This window comes from Sabethes cyaneus, chromosome 3, assembly GCF_943734655.1.
Source record: "Sabethes cyaneus chromosome 3, idSabCyanKW18_F2, whole genome shotgun sequence".
Lineage (NCBI taxonomy): Eukaryota > Metazoa > Arthropoda > Insecta > Diptera > Culicidae > Sabethes > Sabethes cyaneus.
The window spans coordinates 189,235,444-189,241,443 of NC_071355.1; positions in this window are offsets into that span (position 1 = coordinate 189,235,444).

The following is a 6,000-nucleotide window of genomic DNA, read 5'->3' on the forward strand; positions in this document are numbered from 1 at the left end:
CGTCGTAGAATTCTGTTGGCAAATCTCGCAAATGTTTGTAATTAGCTGCTAGCTCGCTTGAATCCAATTTTTAGCACAGCAACATCAGTTTCTCAATGGTACGAACGCTCCTTACTAGCAATTTGTTATTCGCGTACACTCCAACATCCGACACCCATCATCCGTCGAAACTCTTTCTCTCCGCGCGTGACTTCAGCTGACCACCTAATCTTCAAGCGCTCTTGCTCACTGACGATGCCCAACTAATTCGTCACACCACACAATTTTTCGCACCAGCTTAACCGGTCGGAATACGACAGCCTTTCAAATTCTGGGGAGTCTCTCAAATGATGGTTCGTGCTCTGGCATACCCTTCAGGTTCTTACAATCGTTCGCTCCAATGCTTAACGTATCGTTTTCATCGTGACGAAATAAGGCTTTTCCTTCAGTTTTGCTTTAGCAAACTGCCCATTTTCCTGCCTGAACTCTGACGCATCTTCACATGCATCCGCCACTATATCCATGAGATGGTTGGTCAAGGTATGCCAAGTGACTTCTCCTTCGTGCCGCATATAGCGAGCTCACTCTCGCTTATCGGGGTCCGGTAGCTTGTCGATCAAATCCTAGAGATCAAACAGGACTGACAGGATGTTGTCTAACTCCCATAGCTTGCAAATGTTCGCACAGTTGCTCTACCGTCCATAGGAAGGGAATGAGATGTGTAGATTATCGCCTGCAAGGAATTCTTGCAGTCCAAGTAAGTTTTCATGGTTCATACACTCGTGGGTCTCAGCTGTGTTTTCGTACGCTCAACCGTTTTTTGCTTCATCATGGCGTCATAGTGCAGCCTCACCGATAATTCTCGGCTTCTTCGGAGTCCCCTCCGATATCACACTCTGCGAGCTGCTTTTTGATTTCGCTCTGCGCTTACGCGATCTTCGGTGACGATTTATGTGGCACGTTCTTCAATTTGCTTAATTTGCTTCCGGCCCAGCTCCAATAATTGCTTTTAAAAACGCCAATTGATCTGCTTCATGTTTTCATATTCACTCGCTCTTTTCTTTGAGAACTATTTACCTCATCAGTCTCTTTTCTTCTTCTTGCTCCGCTTGCAACTTCCTTGCCATTTCAGTCCTCCTTTTCTCCTATGCAAGTATCATTCTTCTCTCCATTTGCTTCATCATCATTTACGCTTCCATTTCCTCCTCCATCCGATTTCGGTTTTCCTTGAGCGCTCTCATTTTCTGCTTCATACTAGAAATGCCTTTTACTTGAGCCAACTGCTGGCAAGACTCCCTTTTACAATACCACCTGAAGCCTGCAAGTCGTAGGCGAAATACGTATCTGTCATGACTAAAAATTAATATTGGGATTTATTCGAAAATTCTTTAATTTAATTTAATTTCATTTATTGATTACATCTTCAACGTAGAGTTGCACAGATAATTTACGAAGCTAATAATTAACCTTTACGTCCCCGACATCAAAAATGAAGGTCTTTCAGTTACACTTTTGGATCTATCTCCACTGATTTTCAATCGATTTTCATGCAACTAGTCTTAAAAGAACCATATTAGATTGGCCTTTAATGGAAAAATATGCTGGTAAAGTCCATGAGCACTTTAGTGGACATTTGGCTGTATTTTTATTAGTCGATCTGGACCTTTCGGAATATCCAGCATCGGTTCCACCGGAACTCAAAAGTGGTCATTTGGAATTCTTTTCGAAAATATGCCAAATGGGGTGTGAAAATGTCCAAATCGGCTCAAAATACATCCAAATGTCAACTAAAGAGCTCGTGTTGAAAAATCCTGTGATTTGATACCCCATTTGTCATATTTTCGAAGAGAATTCCTAATGACCACTATTGAGTTCCGGTAGAACCGATTCCGGATGTTCCGGAATGGCCAGATCGACTCAAAATACATTCAAATATGCAAGAAAGAGCTCGTGTTGAAAAATCCTGTCATTTGATACCCCATTTGCCATATTTTCGAAGAGAATACTAAATGATCACTTTTGAGTTCCGGTAGAACCGACAACGGATGTTCCGGAGTGTGAGGCGTAAGCCAGCGCTCTACAGGATAGTGTAAAAGTCATTATTAATGACTACAAATAAAATGGATAAATTTCGCGCAGTCAGTTAAACAGATTTCTAATTTTATTTCATCTGTTGCTTATGATGTCAAAAAAAATCCCTCCGCGATCTGGAATATCTCCGGGAAAATGGAACCATAATTTACCAGCACATTTTCCATTAAAGGCCAATCTAATGTGGTTGTTTTAAGACTAGTTGCATAAAAATCAGTGGAGAAAGAACCAAAAGTGTATCTGATTGTTGATGTCGGGGACGTAAAGATTGAAAATCTCTTTGTTTTTTTTTCGATAATTTTTTGGCCGATTTTCGAAAATTCCACTGTTTGAATTTCCATTTCTATTTCATGCTAGAAGCATTAACTCAACTCGTATACTCATTTTTCAAGTTTTTCAGGCTGTATAGCCCACAGACAATTGATTTTATAAAAAAAAATTAACTCATATCCTACAAATTATTTTTTGCCCTCCCGATGTTTCAAGCCAATTTCCAAGGGATTTAAAATGATTTGCAATGGCCTAAATAAAATTTCGTAATCCATAGGCCTTAATTTCTGTAATTTATTCTGCTCAGTTAATAGAGAAACAGTTAATAGAGAAAAGCGTTTCAGCTGTAACTTCCGAAAATAAAGTAAACATCAGTCCTTCAAGGGCTAAACCGAACGCCACCACGCAAACATGCTATCATAGATGAGCTGGAGCTCAACAGCTCGAACATGAACCTATAGTTGCAACCGGTCATATCGAGTTTGTTTTTCACATTTTTTCGTTATTAGGTATATTCGCCAGCTCGACTGCACTGTTACATTACAACGATGAACATGAAAGAAAAGTTCATTCATATGCCTGATTCGTGTTTCTTTCATTTGTACATGGAAACAAACCATTCATAGCAACACTACACACCTCATCGCATCTATGTGTAAGTTTTCTACGTTAAGGTTACCCATTCTCAGCATAGAGCATGTTTTGTGATTCTTATTACGACTGTAGCGAAACTCGAAGCAGACGTAGGTATGGGTATAGTGTTCACTACTCATGCTCTTTTTCTCCTTGCTCGGCCTCTTCATGGTAATGTGCAGCATGTCGAAAACATGCAGAAGAAACAACGTTTTTCTGTAACGACAATTCCCACCGTCCCACTAACTGGCTCTCCGGTCGGTGGCGGTGCCGCCAGCGAAGCATGCAAGGTAAGTAGGCAAGCAAGCAGCGACCGACCGTGGTGGCCAACACCACCACCAGCGGAGCGCGAACACCGTTCAGCGTGATTGTGATAAAATCGCGATCACAGAACGCCAGGCCCACTTGTGTTGGTTGCATCGAAATCGAATTAATCGCTGTATAAAGCTGCAGCAACAGGGTGAACCGCGGAAACTGCTCTCGTCCGTAGATTACGAAACGGTTTATCCCGAAGGAATGTGAATAAAATAAGAAATAATGTGCACGCGTTATGTTTTCTGTAAGTCGAGCCCAAATCAGTAGAAATTGAAAGAAAATGATCAAAAAATTTTTGAAATTATTTTGAGCTTCTCGTTATAATTTCGAACATGAGTTCAAACAATATTCCTTTAAATTCTATTACAATAAAACACTAAACATTTACTTTATTTTTAAGACGTGGACCTAGAGAAGCTACATGCTACTAGCTGGAAGCTACCTCACCTGAGAACCATTTCAGAATGAGCATTTCACTATTGAAAAGTGTTAATTGTTGCTCAGTCAAATAAAATTATACATATATTAACCAATGTAATGTTCCACCCGTGCCCCTGGGTGTGACCCAATTAGTGACGTGATAAATAAAATGAAATTATAAATTGATGCCTATTGTGTGACAAAATTTATGTACAACGCGATAATAAATTGTGCGATTGATTGTCCTAATTGTCGATCCAAATACATACGATTTTATCGTCACAGTTATCGAAAGCAATCACGTAGAAACTGTGTTTATTAGCAATATAGTCAATGTGCTAACGAACTACATCATTGACTAGAATAGACTTACTGAACGGAAAGTTGAACGGATCTGCTCTTACTTCGAGCCTTCGCAGCCATAGCTTTCCATATAGTTTTCCGCTTACTCACTTCGCAGCGCACATGCACTGCTTATCGTTCTACCTCGAACGACCTATCTTTTGATAAGATAAGTAAACCTCTCAAAAGTAATGCTATTTAAGCATCAAATTTCAAACATTGAGTATACTGTGGCAGGTTAAATATAACCTTCCCGAGTACGTCAACCTGAGGCGAGACAAACAAAAATGTATGGACGCAAAAAAACCAACTCAATCCGCCCCACAGTGAATGTATGTAATCATTAAGGTAACGTGTATTTATATCAATATACAAAAATAATACGGATCCATTTAGAGGAGTCAAAAGTAAATTTTAAACTATTTGTGTAGAAATCACAGAAAAAATCTAATGTATGCCAAAAAAGTTGCATGTCTTAAAAATTTCGGGGATGCAAACACCCGCAAATATCACGCAAAAAAGTCAAATGAATACGAAAAAATCAAAAACCCTGCGGCTATTGTAGAGCTAATCGAAAATCGATAAACTCATTAGGTTTCATTTTCCTATCTAAGAAAAGCATTTACCACTGCTCTACTTCACATACATACCTACATGGTCGGCATACCTCCAGCCGGACTAAAAGTTGTTTGCAATTTATCGTTATTCCAACTGCTGACATGACGAATTTCTTGCCACAAGCACACGATCTGTGTGAAATGATTAATCAATTATCGGCAAAAATCAATCGTTGACATTAGATTAGCTAATGACCAAGTAATGTTTCGTGTGGTATGGATATCAATTTTAATCAACGAGAAAGTTATGGGGAAATTCAGTTTAATTCTGTGTAATTTGTACCTAAATACAAATAGGTACAGGGATCCTCACAGACGCGAGTATTTCGGTTAGTATTCTGCTTAAATGCTTCCTTCAATTTTTTCTTTGGAAGACTTGTATAACACACTGAAATGAACAACTTTGCTGAACATAGTAACTATCTATCTCTTACTAGTTACGAAATATGATTTGTTCAAAAAAAGCATTCAAAAATCGACTCTGCTCAATAACTTTGCAGCTAATTTTTTTATGCTTCCAAATATTCTACAAAGTTATGCAGTATATCAAAATACACATTTTCTCTGAAGTCTATTTTTCGCTAGGATGCATATTTGATGAGTTATGAAATATTTAAAAAAATCACACTATTCAAGTTTTTTTTTCATTTAGGGTTCACTTTGGGCCAAACAACTTTTAAAGGTAAATTCTATATTTACTACATGTACTACTATACATAACATAACATATACATAACTATACTATACATAGTACTGTAAGTACTATATATTATATTATCAACAAGAAACAAAAACTTCCATAAACGGCCCTACGAAGTAACATCGAAGAAAAATCTATTGAAAAGTGTGCTATTTTTTGATTTTTTTTGAAACTCATTAAATATATATATATCCTAAGGATAAATAGTCCTCAGTGATGCTGTGTATATTATTTAAAAAGCAAATATTTATAATATGGGCTGTATTTTATCAATGAATTCCACGAACAAGCTTCATAGTTCACCGAATGGCTTTACTCATAATTTTCCGACCGCAAACCTTTCATTACAATAAACTCCGTGCGTTATACAGGGTGTTCAATAAGTTCTAATACAACTTCTCATCGTATTGGTATTGGTGTCAGCTTTAGCCTTATATATAGGCTAATCGACGCGCAAGGTGTCGACTTGATGTCATTTATTATTTGTTTACCGTGCGCGATGAAGGAGTACCGCAACGTCGTAGTAAAGTTGTTTGCGAGAGGTGAGCGACCCGACGGCATATTTCAGCGGTTAGAATCCCACGGCGTAAAGTGTAATTTCATCTATAACCCTATCCGTCGGTACCGGGACAC